This window comes from Pseudorasbora parva, chromosome 5 (assembly GCF_024679245.1).
Source record: "Pseudorasbora parva isolate DD20220531a chromosome 5, ASM2467924v1, whole genome shotgun sequence".
In the NCBI taxonomy this organism is placed as follows: domain Eukaryota; kingdom Metazoa; phylum Chordata; class Actinopteri; order Cypriniformes; family Gobionidae; genus Pseudorasbora; species Pseudorasbora parva.
Window position 1 is genome coordinate 4,254,414 of NC_090176.1, and position 15,617 is coordinate 4,270,030.

General features: G+C 42.9%; 46 non-coding genes across 46 annotated transcripts; all 46 read left to right on the forward strand.

Moving 5' to 3' along the window:
* Window positions 1-314: 314 nt before the first annotated feature.
* Window positions 315-387, forward strand: trnav-cac (transfer RNA valine (anticodon CAC)). Its single transcript has one exon. It is a non-coding gene; the product is annotated as a tRNA-Val (tRNA).
* Window positions 388-820: 433 nt separating this feature from the next.
* Window positions 821-893, forward strand: trnav-cac (transfer RNA valine (anticodon CAC)). The gene has a single exon. It is a non-coding gene; the product is annotated as a tRNA-Val (tRNA).
* Window positions 894-1,125: 232 nt separating this feature from the next.
* trnav-uac (transfer RNA valine (anticodon UAC)) lies at window positions 1,126-1,198 on the forward strand. Its single transcript has one exon. It is a non-coding gene; the product is annotated as a tRNA-Val (tRNA).
* A 436-nt stretch (window positions 1,199-1,634) lies between these two features.
* trnav-cac (transfer RNA valine (anticodon CAC)) lies at window positions 1,635-1,707 on the forward strand. The gene has a single exon. It is a non-coding gene; the product is annotated as a tRNA-Val (tRNA).
* Window positions 1,708-1,946: 239 nt separating this feature from the next.
* On the forward strand, window positions 1,947-2,019 carry trnav-aac (transfer RNA valine (anticodon AAC)). Its single transcript has one exon. It is a non-coding gene; the product is annotated as a tRNA-Val (tRNA).
* A 121-nt stretch (window positions 2,020-2,140) lies between these two features.
* Window positions 2,141-2,213, forward strand: trnav-cac (transfer RNA valine (anticodon CAC)). The gene has a single exon. It is a non-coding gene; the product is annotated as a tRNA-Val (tRNA).
* Window positions 2,214-2,445: 232 nt separating this feature from the next.
* On the forward strand, window positions 2,446-2,518 carry trnav-uac (transfer RNA valine (anticodon UAC)). The gene has a single exon. It is a non-coding gene; the product is annotated as a tRNA-Val (tRNA).
* Window positions 2,519-2,758: 240 nt separating this feature from the next.
* trnav-aac (transfer RNA valine (anticodon AAC)) lies at window positions 2,759-2,831 on the forward strand. The gene has a single exon. It is a non-coding gene; the product is annotated as a tRNA-Val (tRNA).
* A 121-nt stretch (window positions 2,832-2,952) lies between these two features.
* Window positions 2,953-3,025, forward strand: trnav-cac (transfer RNA valine (anticodon CAC)). Its single transcript has one exon. It is a non-coding gene; the product is annotated as a tRNA-Val (tRNA).
* A 232-nt stretch (window positions 3,026-3,257) lies between these two features.
* On the forward strand, window positions 3,258-3,330 carry trnav-uac (transfer RNA valine (anticodon UAC)). The gene has a single exon. It is a non-coding gene; the product is annotated as a tRNA-Val (tRNA).
* A 1,246-nt stretch (window positions 3,331-4,576) lies between these two features.
* Window positions 4,577-4,649, forward strand: trnav-uac (transfer RNA valine (anticodon UAC)). Its single transcript has one exon. It is a non-coding gene; the product is annotated as a tRNA-Val (tRNA).
* A 240-nt stretch (window positions 4,650-4,889) lies between these two features.
* Window positions 4,890-4,962, forward strand: trnav-aac (transfer RNA valine (anticodon AAC)). Its single transcript has one exon. It is a non-coding gene; the product is annotated as a tRNA-Val (tRNA).
* A 123-nt stretch (window positions 4,963-5,085) lies between these two features.
* Window positions 5,086-5,158, forward strand: trnav-cac (transfer RNA valine (anticodon CAC)). Its single transcript has one exon. It is a non-coding gene; the product is annotated as a tRNA-Val (tRNA).
* Window positions 5,159-5,397: 239 nt separating this feature from the next.
* Window positions 5,398-5,470, forward strand: trnaf-aaa (transfer RNA phenylalanine (anticodon AAA)). Its single transcript has one exon. It is a non-coding gene; the product is annotated as a tRNA-Phe (tRNA).
* Window positions 5,471-5,591: 121 nt separating this feature from the next.
* trnav-cac (transfer RNA valine (anticodon CAC)) lies at window positions 5,592-5,664 on the forward strand. The gene has a single exon. It is a non-coding gene; the product is annotated as a tRNA-Val (tRNA).
* Window positions 5,665-5,896: 232 nt separating this feature from the next.
* Window positions 5,897-5,969, forward strand: trnav-uac (transfer RNA valine (anticodon UAC)). Its single transcript has one exon. It is a non-coding gene; the product is annotated as a tRNA-Val (tRNA).
* Window positions 5,970-6,209: 240 nt separating this feature from the next.
* Window positions 6,210-6,282, forward strand: trnav-aac (transfer RNA valine (anticodon AAC)). Its single transcript has one exon. It is a non-coding gene; the product is annotated as a tRNA-Val (tRNA).
* Window positions 6,283-6,405: 123 nt separating this feature from the next.
* trnav-cac (transfer RNA valine (anticodon CAC)) lies at window positions 6,406-6,478 on the forward strand. The gene has a single exon. It is a non-coding gene; the product is annotated as a tRNA-Val (tRNA).
* Window positions 6,479-6,717: 239 nt separating this feature from the next.
* On the forward strand, window positions 6,718-6,790 carry trnav-aac (transfer RNA valine (anticodon AAC)). Its single transcript has one exon. It is a non-coding gene; the product is annotated as a tRNA-Val (tRNA).
* A 426-nt stretch (window positions 6,791-7,216) lies between these two features.
* Window positions 7,217-7,289, forward strand: trnav-uac (transfer RNA valine (anticodon UAC)). The gene has a single exon. It is a non-coding gene; the product is annotated as a tRNA-Val (tRNA).
* Window positions 7,290-7,529: 240 nt separating this feature from the next.
* trnav-aac (transfer RNA valine (anticodon AAC)) lies at window positions 7,530-7,602 on the forward strand. The gene has a single exon. It is a non-coding gene; the product is annotated as a tRNA-Val (tRNA).
* A 123-nt stretch (window positions 7,603-7,725) lies between these two features.
* On the forward strand, window positions 7,726-7,798 carry trnav-cac (transfer RNA valine (anticodon CAC)). The gene has a single exon. It is a non-coding gene; the product is annotated as a tRNA-Val (tRNA).
* Window positions 7,799-8,231: 433 nt separating this feature from the next.
* Window positions 8,232-8,304, forward strand: trnav-cac (transfer RNA valine (anticodon CAC)). The gene has a single exon. It is a non-coding gene; the product is annotated as a tRNA-Val (tRNA).
* Window positions 8,305-8,536: 232 nt separating this feature from the next.
* trnav-uac (transfer RNA valine (anticodon UAC)) lies at window positions 8,537-8,609 on the forward strand. The gene has a single exon. It is a non-coding gene; the product is annotated as a tRNA-Val (tRNA).
* Window positions 8,610-9,045: 436 nt separating this feature from the next.
* On the forward strand, window positions 9,046-9,118 carry trnav-cac (transfer RNA valine (anticodon CAC)). The gene has a single exon. It is a non-coding gene; the product is annotated as a tRNA-Val (tRNA).
* Window positions 9,119-9,357: 239 nt separating this feature from the next.
* Window positions 9,358-9,430, forward strand: trnav-aac (transfer RNA valine (anticodon AAC)). Its single transcript has one exon. It is a non-coding gene; the product is annotated as a tRNA-Val (tRNA).
* Window positions 9,431-9,551: 121 nt separating this feature from the next.
* On the forward strand, window positions 9,552-9,624 carry trnav-cac (transfer RNA valine (anticodon CAC)). The gene has a single exon. It is a non-coding gene; the product is annotated as a tRNA-Val (tRNA).
* Window positions 9,625-9,856: 232 nt separating this feature from the next.
* trnav-uac (transfer RNA valine (anticodon UAC)) lies at window positions 9,857-9,929 on the forward strand. Its single transcript has one exon. It is a non-coding gene; the product is annotated as a tRNA-Val (tRNA).
* A 240-nt stretch (window positions 9,930-10,169) lies between these two features.
* trnav-aac (transfer RNA valine (anticodon AAC)) lies at window positions 10,170-10,242 on the forward strand. Its single transcript has one exon. It is a non-coding gene; the product is annotated as a tRNA-Val (tRNA).
* A 121-nt stretch (window positions 10,243-10,363) lies between these two features.
* trnav-cac (transfer RNA valine (anticodon CAC)) lies at window positions 10,364-10,436 on the forward strand. The gene has a single exon. It is a non-coding gene; the product is annotated as a tRNA-Val (tRNA).
* A 232-nt stretch (window positions 10,437-10,668) lies between these two features.
* trnav-uac (transfer RNA valine (anticodon UAC)) lies at window positions 10,669-10,741 on the forward strand. Its single transcript has one exon. It is a non-coding gene; the product is annotated as a tRNA-Val (tRNA).
* A 240-nt stretch (window positions 10,742-10,981) lies between these two features.
* trnav-aac (transfer RNA valine (anticodon AAC)) lies at window positions 10,982-11,054 on the forward strand. Its single transcript has one exon. It is a non-coding gene; the product is annotated as a tRNA-Val (tRNA).
* A 123-nt stretch (window positions 11,055-11,177) lies between these two features.
* On the forward strand, window positions 11,178-11,250 carry trnav-cac (transfer RNA valine (anticodon CAC)). The gene has a single exon. It is a non-coding gene; the product is annotated as a tRNA-Val (tRNA).
* A 239-nt stretch (window positions 11,251-11,489) lies between these two features.
* trnaf-aaa (transfer RNA phenylalanine (anticodon AAA)) lies at window positions 11,490-11,562 on the forward strand. Its single transcript has one exon. It is a non-coding gene; the product is annotated as a tRNA-Phe (tRNA).
* Window positions 11,563-11,683: 121 nt separating this feature from the next.
* trnav-cac (transfer RNA valine (anticodon CAC)) lies at window positions 11,684-11,756 on the forward strand. The gene has a single exon. It is a non-coding gene; the product is annotated as a tRNA-Val (tRNA).
* Window positions 11,757-11,988: 232 nt separating this feature from the next.
* trnav-uac (transfer RNA valine (anticodon UAC)) lies at window positions 11,989-12,061 on the forward strand. The gene has a single exon. It is a non-coding gene; the product is annotated as a tRNA-Val (tRNA).
* Window positions 12,062-12,301: 240 nt separating this feature from the next.
* trnav-aac (transfer RNA valine (anticodon AAC)) lies at window positions 12,302-12,374 on the forward strand. Its single transcript has one exon. It is a non-coding gene; the product is annotated as a tRNA-Val (tRNA).
* A 123-nt stretch (window positions 12,375-12,497) lies between these two features.
* trnav-cac (transfer RNA valine (anticodon CAC)) lies at window positions 12,498-12,570 on the forward strand. Its single transcript has one exon. It is a non-coding gene; the product is annotated as a tRNA-Val (tRNA).
* A 239-nt stretch (window positions 12,571-12,809) lies between these two features.
* On the forward strand, window positions 12,810-12,882 carry trnav-aac (transfer RNA valine (anticodon AAC)). Its single transcript has one exon. It is a non-coding gene; the product is annotated as a tRNA-Val (tRNA).
* A 426-nt stretch (window positions 12,883-13,308) lies between these two features.
* On the forward strand, window positions 13,309-13,381 carry trnav-uac (transfer RNA valine (anticodon UAC)). The gene has a single exon. It is a non-coding gene; the product is annotated as a tRNA-Val (tRNA).
* Window positions 13,382-13,621: 240 nt separating this feature from the next.
* trnav-aac (transfer RNA valine (anticodon AAC)) lies at window positions 13,622-13,694 on the forward strand. Its single transcript has one exon. It is a non-coding gene; the product is annotated as a tRNA-Val (tRNA).
* Window positions 13,695-13,817: 123 nt separating this feature from the next.
* Window positions 13,818-13,890, forward strand: trnav-cac (transfer RNA valine (anticodon CAC)). Its single transcript has one exon. It is a non-coding gene; the product is annotated as a tRNA-Val (tRNA).
* A 433-nt stretch (window positions 13,891-14,323) lies between these two features.
* Window positions 14,324-14,396, forward strand: trnav-cac (transfer RNA valine (anticodon CAC)). Its single transcript has one exon. It is a non-coding gene; the product is annotated as a tRNA-Val (tRNA).
* A 232-nt stretch (window positions 14,397-14,628) lies between these two features.
* trnav-uac (transfer RNA valine (anticodon UAC)) lies at window positions 14,629-14,701 on the forward strand. Its single transcript has one exon. It is a non-coding gene; the product is annotated as a tRNA-Val (tRNA).
* A 436-nt stretch (window positions 14,702-15,137) lies between these two features.
* On the forward strand, window positions 15,138-15,210 carry trnav-cac (transfer RNA valine (anticodon CAC)). Its single transcript has one exon. It is a non-coding gene; the product is annotated as a tRNA-Val (tRNA).
* Window positions 15,211-15,449: 239 nt separating this feature from the next.
* trnav-aac (transfer RNA valine (anticodon AAC)) lies at window positions 15,450-15,522 on the forward strand. The gene has a single exon. It is a non-coding gene; the product is annotated as a tRNA-Val (tRNA).
* Window positions 15,523-15,617: the final 95 nt, after the last annotated feature.

Genomic DNA, 15,617 nt, shown 5'->3' on the forward strand with positions numbered 1-15,617 from the left:
CCAAGCCCAATGAGCACTTTCCTGTTGCTTGTGGAATTTACACAGACCAACACTCTGATTGCAGGGCAGATTATGGGATGAACCTGTCTTGGAAAAAGGCAATTAAGCTCACCATGAGGTTTCTGTAGTGTAGTGGTTATCACGTTTGCCTAACACGCGAAAGGTCCTCGGTTCGAAACCGAGCAGAAACAGCGGTCAGCTTTTGACAGAAAGTATAGATTGTTTGCGACGCTAAGAGTATTTAGCTCTCTTTTACATTATACGTTTTTTAAAATTCGTGATTCGCAAGACTTCCTTATGCTACCTCAAGACAGGTTTCCATAGTGTAGTGGTTATCACGTTCGCCTCACACGCGAAAGGTCCCCAGTTCGAAACTGGGTGGAAACATCTTGAGTAATTTTTACTATATGTGCTGAAATGGCTCTCAGGTTAGTGGATTTCCATGCTACAAAGGCTGTAATTTCAAGCTATTTGGAGGCAATCATACAAAGGACCTCAAGTCAGACTGCCATGATGAATTAGCTCTGTCCTGTTGTTTGTGGAATCTACACAGACTGACACTCTGCTTGCAGTGCATATTATTGGATGAACCTGTCTTGGAAAAAGACCACTCAACCCAAAGTGAAGTTTCTGTAGTGTAGTGGTTATCACGTTCGCCTAACACGCGAAAGGTCCTCGGTTCGAAATCGAGCAGAAACAGCGACCAACTTTTGACAGAAAGTATGAATTGTTTGCAACGCCAAGAGTATCTATCTCCATTTTACGTTATACACATTTTAATTTGTGAGTCTGAAGATTTTCTTCTGCTTCCTGAAGACAGGTTTCCATAGTGTAGTGGTTATCACGTTCGCCTCACACGCGAAAGGTCCCCAGTTCGAAACTGGGTGGAAACAACTTGAGCAATTTTTACTATATGTGCTGAAATGGCTCTAAGGTAAGTGGATATCCAGCTACAAAGGCTAAAAGCTATTTGAAGGCAATCATACTAAGGATCTCAAGCCAGACTCCAATGGTGAATTATCTCTGTTCTGTTGTTTGTGGAATCTACACAGACTGACACTCTGCTTGCGGTGCAGATTATGGGATGAACCTGTCTTGGAAAAAGGCCACTAAACTCACTGTGAGGTTTCTGTAGTGTAGTGGTTATCACGTTCGCTTTACACGCGAAAGGTCCCCAGTTCGAAACTGGGCAGAAACAAATTGAGTGTTTTTTAACTAAACATGCTGAAATGGATCTCCGGCAAGCGCATTTCCACACTACAAAGGCTCCAATTTCAAGCTAGTTGAAGGCAATCGTGCTAAGGATCTCAAGACAGACTACCAAGCCCAATGAGCACTTTCCTGTTGCTTGTGGAATTTACACAGACCAACACTCTGATTGCAGGGCAGATTATGGGATGAACCTGTCTTGGAAAAAGGCAATTAAGCTCACCATGAGGTTTCTGTAGTGTAGTGGTTATCACGTTTGCCTAACACGCGAAAGGTCCTCGGTTCGAAACCGAGCAGAAACAGCGGTCAGCTTTTGACAGAAAGTATAGATTGTTTGCGACGCTAAGAGTATTTAGCTCTCTTTTACATTATACGTTTTTTAAAATTCGTGATTCGCAAGACTTCCTTATGCTACCTCAAGACAGGTTTCCATAGTGTAGTGGTTATCACGTTCGCCTCACACGCGAAAGGTCCCCAGTTCGAAACTGGGTGGAAACATCTTGAGTAATTTTTACTATATGTGCTGAAATGGCTCTCAGGTTAGTGGATTTCCATGCTACAAAGGCTGTAATTTCAAGCTATTTGGAGGCAATCATACAAAGGACCTCAAGTCAGACTGCCATGATGAATTAGCTCTGTCCTGTTGTTTGTGGAATCTACACAGACTGACACTCTGCTTGCAGTGCATATTATTGGATGAACCTGTCTTGGAAAAAGACCACTCAACCCAAAGTGAAGTTTCTGTAGTGTAGTGGTTATCACGTTCGCCTAACACGCGAAAGGTCCTCGGTTCGAAACCGAGCAGAAACAGCGACCAACTTTTGACAGAAAGTATGAATTGTTTGCAACGCCAAGAGTATCTATCTCCATTTTACGTTATACACATTTTAATTTGTGAGTCTGAAGATTTTCTTCTGCTTCCTGAAGACAGGTTTCCATAGTGTAGTGGTTATCACGTTCGCCTCACACGCGAAAGGTCCCCAGTTCGAAACTGGGTGGAAACAACTTGAGCAATTTTTACTATATGTGCTGAAATGGCTCTAAGGTAAGTGGATATCCAGCTACAAAGGCTAAAAGCTATTTTAAGGCAATCATACTAAGGATCTCAAGCCAGACTCCAATGGTGAATTATCTCTGTTCTGTTGTTTGTGGAATCTACACAGACTGACACTCTGCTTGCGGTGCAGATTATGGGATGAACCTGTCTTGGAAAAAGGCCACTAAACTCACTGTGAGGTTTCTCTAGTGTAGTGGTTATCACGTTCGCTTTACACGCGAAAGGTCCCCAGTTCGAAACTGGGCAGAAACAAATTGAGTGTTTTTTAACTAAACATGCTGAAATGGATCTCCGGCAAGCGCATTTCCACACTACAAAGGCTCCAATTTCAAGCTAGTTGAAGGCAATCGTGCTAAGGATCTCAAGACAGACTACCAAGCCCAATGAGCACTTTCCTGTTGCTTGTGGAATTTACACAGACCAACACTCTGATTGCAGGGCAGATTATGGGATGAACCTGTCTTGGAAAAAGGCAATTAAGCTCACCATGAGGTTTCTGTAGTGTAGTGGTTATCACGTTCGCCTAACACGCGAAAGGTCCTCGGTTCGAAACCGAGCAGAAACAGCGACCAACTTTTGACAGAAAGTATGAATTGTTTGCAACGCCAAGAGTATCTATCTCCCTTTTACATTATACACATTTTAATTTGTGAGTCTGAAGATTTTCTTCTGCTTCCTGAAGACAGGTTTCCATAGTGTAGTGGTTATCACGTTCGCCTCACACGCGAAAGGTCCCCAGTTCGAAACTGGGTGGAAACAACTTGAGGATTTTTTACTATATGTGCTGAAATGGCTCTAAGGTAAGTGGATATCCAGCTACAAAGGCTAAAAGCTATTTGAAGGCAATCATACTAAGGATCTCAAGCCAGACTCCAATGGTGAATTGTCTCTGTTCTGTTGTTTGTGGAATCTACACAGACTGACACTCTGCTTGCGGTGCAGATTATGGGATGAACCTGTCTTGGAAAAAGGCCACTAAACTCACTGTGAGGTTTCTCTAGTGTAGTGGTTATCACGTTCGCTTTACATGCGAAAGGTCCCCAGTTCGAAACTGGGCAGAAACAAATTGAGTGTTTTTTAACTAAACATGCTGAAATGGATCTCCGGCAAGCACATTTCCACACTACAAAGGCTCCAATTTCAAGCTAGTTGAAGGCAATCGTGCTAAGGATCTCAAGACAGACTACCAAGCCCAATGAGCACTTTCCTGTTGCTTGTGGAATTTACACAGACCAACACTCTGATTGCAGGGCAGATTATGGGATGAACGTGTCTTGGAAAAAGGCAATTAAGCTCACCATGAGGTTTCTGTAGTGTAGTGGTTATCACGTTCGCCTAACACGCGACAGGTCCTCGGTTCGAAACCGAGCAGAAACAGCGGTCAGCTTTTGACAGAAAGTATAGATTGTTTGCGACGCTAAGAGTATTTAGCTCTCTTTTACATTATACGTTTTTTAAAATTCGTGATTCGCAAGACTTCCTTATGCTACTTCAAGACAGGTTTCCATAGTGTAGTGGTTATCACGTTCGCCTCACACGCGAAAGGTCCTCAGTTCGAAACTGGGTGGAAACATCTTGAGTAATTTTTACTATATGTGCTGAAATGGCTCTCAGGTTAGTGGATTTCCATGCTACAAAGGCTATAATTTCAAGCTATTTGGAGGCAATCATACTAAGGACCTCAAGTCAGACTACCATGATGAATTAGCTCTGTCCTGTTGTTTGTGGAATCTACACAGACTGACACTCTGCTTGCAGTGCATATTATTGGATGAACCTGTCTTGGAAAAAGACCACTCAACCCAAAGTGAAGTTTCTGTAGTGTAGTGGTTATCACGTTCGCCTAACACGCGAAAGGTCCTTGGTTCGAAACCGAGCAGAAACAACGACCAACTTTTGACAGAAAGTATGAATTGTTTGCAACGCCAAGAGTATCTATCTCCTTTTACATTATACACATTTTAATTTGTGAGTCTGAAGATTTTCTTCTGCTTCCTGAAGACAGGTTTCCATAGTGTAGTGGTTATCACGTTCGCCTCACACGTGAAAGGTCCCCAGTTCGAAACCGGGTGAAAACAACTTGAGCAATTTTTACTATATGTGCTGAAATGGCTCTAAGGTAAGTGGATATCCAGCTACAAAGGCTAAAAGCTATTTGAAGGCAATCATACTAAGGATCTCAAGCCAGACTCCAATGGTGAATTATCTCTGTTCTGTTGTTTGTGGAATCTACACAGACTGACACTCTGCTTGCGGTGCAGATTATGGGATGAACCTGTCTTGGAAAAAGGCCACTAAACTCATTGTGAGGTTTCTGTAGTGTAGTGGTTATCACGTTCGCTTTACACGCGAAAGGTCCCCAGTTCGAAACTGGGCAGAAACAAATTGAGTGTTTTTTAACTAAACATGCTGAAATGGATCTCCGGCAAGCGCATTTCCACACTACAAAGGCTCCAATTTCAAGCTAGTTGAAGGCAATCGTGCTAAGGATCTCAAGACAGACTACCAAGCCCAATGAGCACTTTCCTGTTGCTTGTGGAATTTACACAGACCAACACTCTGATTGCAGGGCAGATTATGGGATGAACCTGTCTTGGAAAAAGGCAATTAAGCTCACCATGAGGTTTCTGTAGTGTAGTGGTTATCACGTTCGCCTAACACGCGAAAGGTCCTCGGTTCGAAACCGAGCAGAAACAGCGGTCAGCTTTTGACAGAAAGTATAGATTGTTTGCGACGCTAAGAGTATTTAGCTCTCTTTTACATTATACATTTTTTAAAATTCGTGATTCGCAAGACTTCCTTATGCTACCTCAAGACAGGTTTCCATAGTGTAGTGGTTATCACGTTCGCCTCACACGCGAAAGGTCCCCAGTTCGAAACTGGGTGGAAACATCTTGAGTAATTTTTACTATATGTGCTGAAATGGCTCTCAGGTTAGTGGATTTCCATGCTACAAAGGCTGTAATTTCAAGCTATTTGGAGGCAATCATACTAAGGACCTCAAGTCAGACTACCATGATGAATTAGCTCTGTCCTGTTGTTTGTGGAATCTACACAGACTGACACTCTGCTTGCAGTGCATATTATTGGATGAACCTGTCTTGGAAAAAGACCACTCAACCCAAAGTGAAGTTTCTGTAGTGTAGTGGTTATCACGTTCGCCTAAAACGCGAAAGGTCCTCGGTTCGAAACCGAGCAGAAACAGCGACCAACTTTTGACAGAAAGTATGAATTGTTTGCAACGCCAAGAGTATCTATCTCCCTTTTACATTATACACATTTTAATTTGTGAGTCTGAAGATTTTCTTCTGCTTCCTGAAGACAGGTTTCCATAGTGTAGTGGTTATCACGTTCGCCTCACACGCGAAAGGTCCCCAGTTCGAAACTGGGTGGAAACAACTTGAGCAATTTTTACTATATGTGCTGAAATGGCTCTAAGGTAAGTGGATATCCAGCTACAAAGGCTAAAAGCTATTTGAAGGCAATCATACTAAGGATCTCAAGCCAGACTCCAATGGTGAATTATCTCTGTTCTGTTGTTTGTGGAATCTACACAGACTGACACTCTGCTTGCGGTGCAGATTATGGGATGAACCTGTCTTGGAAAAAGGCCACTAAACTCACTGTGAGGTTTCTGTAGTGTAGTGGTTATCACGTTCGCTTTACACGCGAAAGGTCCCCATTTCGAAACTGGGCAGAAACAAATTGAGTGTTTTTTAACTAAACATGCTGAAATGGATCTCCGGCAAGCGCATTTCCACACTACAAAGGCTCCAATTTCAAGCTAGTTGAAGGCAATCGTGCTAAGGATCTCAAGACAGACTACCAAGCCCAATGAGCACTTTCCTGTTGCTTGTGGAATTTACACAGACCAACACTCTGATTGCAGGGCAGATTATGGGATGAACCTGTCTTGGAAAAAGGCAATTAAGCTCACCATGAGGTTTCTGTAGTGTAGTGGTTATCACGTTCGCCTAACACGCGAAAGGTCCTCGGTTCGAAACCGAGCAGAAACAGCGGTCAGCTTTTGACAGAAAGTATAGATTGTTTGCGACGCTAAGAGTATTTAGCTCTCTTTTACATTATACGTTTTTTAAAATTCGTGATTCGCAAGACTTCCTTATGCTACCTCAAGACAGGTTTCCATAGTGTAGTGGTTATCACGTTCGCCTCACACGCGAAAGGTCCCCAGTTCGAAACTGGGTGGAAACATCTTGAGTAATTTTTACTATATGTGCTGAAATGGCTCTCAGGTTAGTGGATTTCCATGCTACAAAGGCTGTAATTTCAAGCTATTTGGAGGCAATCATACTAAGGACCTCAAGTCAGACTACCATGATGAATTAGCTCTGTCCTGTTGTTTGTGGAATCTACACAGACTGACACTCTGCTTGCAGTGCATATTATTGGATGAACCTGTCTTGGAAAAAGACCACTCAACCCAAAGTGAAGTTTCTGTAGTGTAGTGGTTATCACGTTCGCCTAACACGCGAAAGGTCCTCGGTTCGAAACCGAGCAGAAACAGCGACAAACTTTTGACAGAAAGTATGAATTGTTTGCAACGCCAAGAGTATCTATCTCCCTTTTACATTATACACATTTTAATTTGTGAGTCTGAAGATTTTCTTCTGCTTCCTGAAGACAGATTTCCATAGTGTAGTGGTTATCACGTTCGCCTCACACGCGAAAGGTCCCCAGTTCGAAACTGGGTGGAAACAACTTGAGCAATTTTTACTATATGTGCTGAAATGGCTCTAAGGTAAGTGGATATCCAGCTACAAAGGCTAAAAGCTATTTGAAGGCAATCATACTAAGGATCTCAAGCCAGACTCCAATGGTGAATTATCTCTGTTCTGTTGTTTGTGGAATCTACACAGACTGACACTCTGCTTGCGGTGCAGATTATGGGATGAACCTGTCTTGGAAAAAGGCCACTAAACTCACTGTGAGGTTTCTGTAGTGTAGTGGTTATCACGTTCGCTTTACACGCGAAAGGTCCCCAGTTCGAAACTGGGCAGAAACAAATTGAGTGTTTTTGAACTAAACATGCTGAAATGGATCTCCGGCAAGCGCATTTCCACACTACAAAGGCTCCAATTTCAAGCTAGTTGAAGGCAATCGTGCTAAGGATCTCAAGACAGACTACCAAGCCCAATGAGCACTTTCCTGTTGCTTGTGGAATTTACACAGACCAACACTCTGATTGCAGGGCAGATTATGGGATGAACCTGTCTTGGAAAAAGGCAATTAAGCTCACCATGAGGTTTCTGTAGTGTAGTGGTTATCACGTTCGCCTAACACGCGAAAGGTCCTCGGTTCGAAACCGAGCAGAAACAGCGGTCAGCTTTTGACAGAAAGTATAGATTGTTTGCGACGCTAAGAGTATTTAGCTCTCTTTTACATTATACGTTTTTTAAAATTCGTGATTCGCAAGACTTCCTTATGCTACCTCAAGACAGGTTTCCATAGTGTAGTGGTTATCACGTTCGCCTCACACGCGAAAGGTCCCCAGTTCGAAACTGGGTGGAAACATCTTGAGTAATTTTTACTATATGTGCTGAAATGGCTCTCAGGTTAGTGGATTTCCATGCTACAAAGGCTGTAATTTCAAGCTATTTGGAGGCAATCATACAAAGGACCTCAAGTCAGACTGCCATGATGAATTAGCTCTGTCCTGTTGTTTGTGGAATCTACACAGACTGACACTCTGCTTGCAGTGCATATTATTGGATGAACCTGTCTTGGAAAAAGACCACTCAACCCAAAGTGAAGTTTCTGTAGTGTAGTGGTTATCACGTTTGCCTAACACGCGAAAGGTCCTCGGTTCGAAACCGAGCAGAAACAGCGATCAACTTTTGACAGAAAGTATGAATTGTTTGCAACGCCAAGAGTATCTATCTCCCTTTTACGTTATACACATTTTAATTTGTGAGTCTGAAGATTTTCTTCTGCTTCCTGAAGACAGGTTTCCATAGTGTAGTGGTTATCACGTTCGCCTCACACGCGAAAGGTCCCCAGTTCGAAACTGGGTGGAAACAACTTGAGCAATTTTTACTATATGTGCTGAAATGGCTCTAAGGTAAGTGGATATCCAGCTACAAAGGCTAAAAGCTATTTGAAGGCAATCATACTAAGGATCTCAAGCCAGACTCCAATGGTGAATTATCTCTGTTCTGTTGTTTGTGGAATCTACACAGACTGACACTCTGCTTGCGGTGCAGATTATGGGATGAACCTGTCTTGGAAAAAGGCCACTAAACTCACTGTGAGGTTTCTGTAGTGTAGTGGTTATCACGTTCGCTTTACACGCGAAAGGTCCCCAGTTCGAAACTGGGCAGAAACAAATTGAGTGTTTTTTAACTAAACATGCTGAAATGGATCTCCGGCAAGCGCATTTCCACACTACAAAGGCTCCAATTTCAAGCTAGTTGAAGGCAATCGTGCTAAGGATCTCAAGACAGACTACCAAGCCCAATGAGCACTTTCCTGTTGCTTGTGGAATTTACACAGACCAACACTCTGATTGCAGGGCAGATTATGGGATGAACCTGTCTTGGAAAAAGGCAATTAAGCTCACCATGAGGTTTCTGTAGTGTAGTGGTTATCACGTTTGCCTAACACGCGAAAGGTCCTCGGTTCGAAACCGAGCAGAAACAGCGGTCAGCTTTTGACAGAAAGTATAGATTGTTTGCGACGCTAAGAGTATTTAGCTCTCTTTTACATTATACGTTTTTTAAAATTCGTGATTCGCAAGACTTCCTTATGCTACCTCAAGACAGGTTTCCATAGTGTAGTGGTTATCACGTTCGCCTCACACGCGAAAGGTCCCCAGTTCGAAACTGGGTGGAAACATCTTGAGTAATTTTTACTATATGTGCTGAAATGGCTCTCAGGTTAGTGGATTTCCATGCTACAAAGGCTGTAATTTCAAGCTATTTGGAGGCAATCATACAAAGGACCTCAAGTCAGACTGCCATGATGAATTAGCTCTGTCCTGTTGTTTGTGGAATCTACACAGACTGACACTCTGCTTGCAGTGCATATTATTGGATGAACCTGTCTTGGAAAAAGACCACTCAACCCAAAGTGAAGTTTCTGTAGTGTAGTGGTTATCACGTTCGCCTAACACGCGAAAGGTCCTCGGTTCGAAACCGAGCAGAAACAGCGACCAACTTTTGACAGAAAGTATGAATTGTTTGCAACGCCAAGAGTATCTATCTCCATTTTACGTTATACACATTTTAATTTGTGAGTCTGAAGATTTTCTTCTGCTTCCTGAAGACAGGTTTCCATAGTGTAGTGGTTATCACGTTCGCCTCACACGCGAAAGGTCCCCAGTTCGAAACTGGGTGGAAACAACTTGAGCAATTTTTACTATATGTGCTGAAATGGCTCTAAGGTAAGTGGATATCCAGCTACAAAGGCTAAAAGCTATTTTAAGGCAATCATACTAAGGATCTCAAGCCAGACTCCAATGGTGAATTATCTCTGTTCTGTTGTTTGTGGAATCTACACAGACTGACACTCTGCTTGCGGTGCAGATTATGGGATGAACCTGTCTTGGAAAAAGGCCACTAAACTCACTGTGAGGTTTCTCTAGTGTAGTGGTTATCACGTTCGCTTTACACGCGAAAGGTCCCCAGTTCGAAACTGGGCAGAAACAAATTGAGTGTTTTTTAACTAAACATGCTGAAATGGATCTCCGGCAAGCGCATTTCCACACTACAAAGGCTCCAATTTCAAGCTAGTTGAAGGCAATCGTGCTAAGGATCTCAAGACAGACTACCAAGCCCAATGAGCACTTTCCTGTTGCTTGTGGAATTTACACAGACCAACACTCTGATTGCAGGGCAGATTATGGGATGAACCTGTCTTGGAAAAAGGCAATTAAGCTCACCATGAGGTTTCTGTAGTGTAGTGGTTATCACGTTCGCCTAACACGCGAAAGGTCCTCGGTTCGAAACCGAGCAGAAACAGCGACCAACTTTTGACAGAAAGTATGAATTGTTTGCAACGCCAAGAGTATCTATCTCCCTTTTACATTATACACATTTTAATTTGTGAGTCTGAAGATTTTCTTCTGCTTCCTGAAGACAGGTTTCCATAGTGTAGTGGTTATCACGTTCGCCTCACACGCGAAAGGTCCCCAGTTCGAAACTGGGTGGAAACAACTTGAGCAATTTTTACTATATGTGCTGAAATGGCTCTAAGGTAAGTGGATATCCAGCTACAAAGGCTAAAAGCTATTTGAAGGCAATCATACTAAGGATCTCAAGCCAGACTCCAATGGTGAATTATCTCTGTTCTGTTGTTTGTGGAATCTACACAGACTGACACTCTGCTTGCGGTGCAGATTATGGGATTAACCTGTCTTGGAAAAAGGCCACTAAACTCACTGTGAGGTTTCTGTAGTGTAGTGGTTATCACGTTCGCTTTACACGCGAAAGGTCCCCAGTTCGAAACTGGGCAGAAACAAATTGAGTGTTTTTTAACTAAACATGCTGAAATGGATCTCCGGCAAGCGCATTTCCACACTACAAAGGCTCCAATTTCAAGCTAGTTGAAGGCAATTGTGCTAAGGATCTCAAGACAGACTACCAAGCCCAATGAGCACTTTCCTGTTGCTTGTGGAATTTACACAGACCAACACTCTGATTGCAGGGCAGATTATGGGATGAACCTGTCTTGGAAAAAGGCAGTTAAGCTCACCATGAGGTTTCTGTAGTGTAGTGGTTATCACGTTCGCCTAACACGCGAAAGGTCCTCGGTTCGAAACCGAGCAGAAACAGCGGTCAGCTTTTGACAGAAAGTATAGATTGTTTGCGACGCTAAGAGTATTTAGCTCTCTTTTACATTATACGTTTTTTAAAATTCGTGATTCGCAAGACTTCCTTATGCTACCTCAAGACAGGTTTCCATAGTGTAGTGGTTATCACGTTCGCCTCACACGCGAAAGGTCCCCAGTTCGAAACTGGGTGGAAACATCTTGAGTAATTTTTACTATATGTGCTGAAATGGCTCTCAGGTTAGTGGATTTCCATGCTACAAAGGCTGTAATTTCAAGCTATTTGGAGGCAATCATACTAAGGACCTCAAGTCAGACTACCATGATGAATTAGCTCTGTCCTGTTGTTTGTGGAATCTACACAGACTGACACTCTGCTTGCAGTGCATATTATTGGATGAACCTGTCTTGGAAAAAGACCACTCAACCCAAAGTGAAGTTTCTGTAGTGTAGTGGTTATCACGTTCGCCTAAAACGCGAAAGGTCCTCGGTTCGAAACCGAGCAGAAACAGCGACCAACTTTTGACAGAAAGTATGAATTGTTTGCAACGCCAAGAGTATCTATCTCCCTTTTACATTATACACATTTTAATTTGTGAGTCTGAAGATTTTCTTCTGCTTCCTGAAGACAGGTTTCCATAGTGTAGTGGTTATCACGTTCGCCTCACACGCGAAAGGTCCCCAGTTCGAAACTGGGTGGAAACAACTTGAGCAATTTTTACTATATGTGCTGAAATGGCTCTAAGGTAAGTGGATATCCAGCTACAAAGGCTAAAAGCTATTTGAAGGCAATCATACTAAGGATCTCAAGCCAGACTCCAATGGTGAATTATCTCTGTTCTGTTGTTTGTGGAATCTACACAGACTGACACTCTGCTTGCGGTGCAGATTATGGGATGAACCTGTCTTGGAAAAAGGCCACTAAACTCACTGTGAGGTTTCTGTAGTGTAGTGGTTATCACGTTCGCTTTACACGCGAAAGGTCCCCATTTCGAAACTGGGCAGAAACAAATTGAGTGTTTTTTAACTAAACATGCTGAAATGGATCTCCGGCAAGCGCATTTCCACACTACAAAGGCTCCAATTTCAAGCTAGTTGAAGGCAATCGTGCTAAGGATCTCAAGACAGACTACCAAGCCCAATGAGCACTTTCCTGTTGCTTGTGGAATTTACACAGACCAACACTCTGATTGCAGGGCAGATTATGGGATGAACCTGTCTTGGAAAAAGGCAATTAAGCTCACCATGAGGTTTCTGTAGTGTAGTGGTTATCACGTTCGCCTAACACGCGAAAGGTCCTCGGTTCGAAACCGAGCAGAAACAGCGGTCAGCTTTTGACAGAAAGTATAGATTGTTTGCGACGCTAAGAGTATTTAGCTCTCTTTTACATTATACGTTTTTTAAAATTCGTGATTCGCAAGACTTCCTTATGCTACCTCAAGACAGGTTTCCATAGTGTAGTGGTTATCACGTTCGCCTCACACGCGAAAGGTCCCCAGTTCGAAACTGGGTGGAAACATCTTGAGTAATTTTTACTATATGTGCTGAAATGGCTCTCAGGTTAGTGGATTTCCATGCTACAAAGGCTGTAATTTCAAGCTATTTGGAGGCAATCATACTAAGGACCTCAAGTCAGACTACCATGATGAATTAGCTCTGTCCTGTTGTTTGTGGAATCTACACAGACTGACACTCTGCTTGCAGTGCATATTATTGGATGAACCTGTCTTGGAAAAAGACCACTCAACCCAAAGTGAAGTTTCTGTAGTGTAGTGGTTATCACGTTCGCCTAACACGCGAAAGGTCCTCGGTTCGAAACCGAGCAGAAACAGCGACAAACTTTTGACAGAAAGTATGAATTGTTTGCAACGCCAAGAGTATCTATCTCCCTTTTACATTATACACATTTTAATTTGTGAGTCTGAAGATTTTCTTCTGCTTCCTGAAGACAGATTTCCATAGTGTAGTGGTTATCACGTTCGCCTCACACGCGAAAGGTCCCCAGTTCGAAACTGGGTGGAAACAACTTGAGCAATTTTTACTATATGTGCTGAAATGGCTCTAAGGTAAGTGGATATCCAGCTACAAAGGCTAAAAGCTATTTGAAGGCAATCATACTAAGGATCTCAAGCCAGACTCCAATGGTGAATTATCTCTGTTCTGTTGTTTGTGGAATCTACACAGACTGACACTCTGCTTGCGGTGCAGATTATGGGATGAACCTGTCTTGGAAAAAGGCCACTAAACTCACTGTGAGGTTTCTGTAGTGTAGTGGTTATCACGTTCGCTTTACACGCGAAAGGTCCCCAGTTCGAAACTGGGCAGAAACAAATTGAGTGTTTTTGAACTAAACATGCTGAAATGGATCTCCGGCAAGCGCATTTCCACACTACAAAGGCTCCAATTTCAAGCTAGTTGAAGGCAATCGTGCTAAGGATCTCAAGACAGACTACCAAGCCCAATGAGCACTTTCCTGTTGCTTGTGGAATTTACACAGACCAACACTCTGATTGCAGGGCAGATTATGGGATGAACCTGTCTTGGAAAAAGGCAATTAAGCTCACCATGAGGTTTCTGTAGTGTAGTGGTTATCACGTTCGCCTAACACGCGAAAGGTCCTCGGTTCGAAACCGAGCAGAAACAGCGGTCAGCTTTTGACAGAAAGTATAGATTGTTTGCGACGCTAAGAGTATTTAGCTCTCTTTTACATTATACGTTTTTTAAAATTCGTGATTCGCAAGACTTCCTTATGCTACCTCAAGACAGGTTTCCATAGTGTAGTGGTTATCACGTTCGCCTCACACGCGAAAGGTCCCCAGTTCGAAACTGGGTGGAAACATCTTGAGTAATTTTTACTATATGTGCTGAAATGGCTCTCAGGTTAGTGGATTTCCATGCTACAAAGGCTGTAATTTCAAGCTATTTGGAGGCAATCATACAAAGGACCTCAAGTCAGACTGCCATGATGAATTAGCTCTGTCCTGTTGTTTGTGGAATCTACACAGACTGACACTCTGCTTGCAGTGCATATTATTGGATGAACCTGTCTTGGAAAAAGACCACTCAACCCAAAGTGAAGTTTCTGTAGTGTAGTGGTTATCACGTTTGCCTAACACGCGAAAGGTCCTCGGTTCGAAACCGAGCAGAAACAGCGATCAACTTTTGACAGAAAGTATGAATTGTTTGCAACGCCAAGAGTATCTATCTCCCTTTTACGTTATACACATTTTAATTTGTGAGTCTGAAGATTTTCTTCTGCTTCCTGAAGACAGGTTTCCATAGTGTAGTGGTTATCACGTTCGCCTCACACGCGAAAGGTCCCCAGTTCGAAACTGGGTGGAAACAACTTGAGCAATTTTTACTATATGTGCTGAAATGGCTCTAAGGTAAGTGGATATCCAGCTACAAAGGCTAAAAGCTATTTGAAGGCAATCATACTAAGGATCTCAAGCCAGACTCCAATGGTGAATTATCTCTGTTCTGTTGTTTGTGGAATCTACACAGACTGACACTCTGCTTGCGGTGCAGATTATGGGATGAACCTGTCTTGGAAAAAGGCCACTAAACTCACTGTGAGGTTTCTGTAGTGTAGTGGTTATCACGTTCGCTTTACACGCGAAAGGTCCCCAGTTCGAAACTGGGCAGAAACAAATTGAGTGTTTTTTAACTAAACATGCTGAAATGGATCTCCGGCAAGCGCATTTCCACACTACAAAGGCTCCAATTTCAAGCTAGTTGAAGGCAATCGTGCTAAGGATCTCAAGACAGACTACCAAGCCCAATGAGCACTTTCCTGTTGCTTGTGGAATTTACACAGACCAACACTCTGATTGCAGGGCAGATTATGGGATGAACCTGTCTTGGAAAAAGGCAATTAAGCTCACCATGAGGTTTCTGTAGTGTAGTGGTTATCACGTTTGCCTAACACGCGAAAGGTCCTCGGTTCGAAACCGAGCAGAAACAGCGGTCAGCTTTTGACAGAAAGTATAGATTGTTTGCGACGCTAAGAGTATTTAGCTCTCTTTTACATTATACGTTTTTTAAAATTCGTGATTCGCAAGACTTCCTTATGCTACCTCAAGACAGGTTTCCATAGTGTAGTGGTTATCACGTTCGCCTCACACGCGAAAGGTCCCCAGTTCGAAACTGGGTGGAAACATCTTGAGTAATTTTTACTATATGTGCTGAAATGGCTCTCAGGTTAGTGGATTTCCATGCTACAAAGGCTGTAATTTCAAGCTATTTGGAGGCAATCATACAAAGGACCTCAAGTCAGACTGCCATGATGAATTAGCTCTGTCCTGTTGTTTGTGGAATCTACACAGACTGACACTCTGCTTGCAGTGCATATTATTGGATGAACCTGTCTTGGAAAAAGACCACTCAACCCAAAGTGAAGTTTCTGTAGTGTAGTGGTTATCACGTTCGCCTAACACGCGAAAGGTCCTCGGTTCGAAACCGAGCAGAAACAGCGACCAACTTTTGACAGAAAGTATGAATTGTTTGCAACGCCAAGAGTATCTATCTCCATTTTACGTTATACACATTTTAATTTGTGAGTCTGAA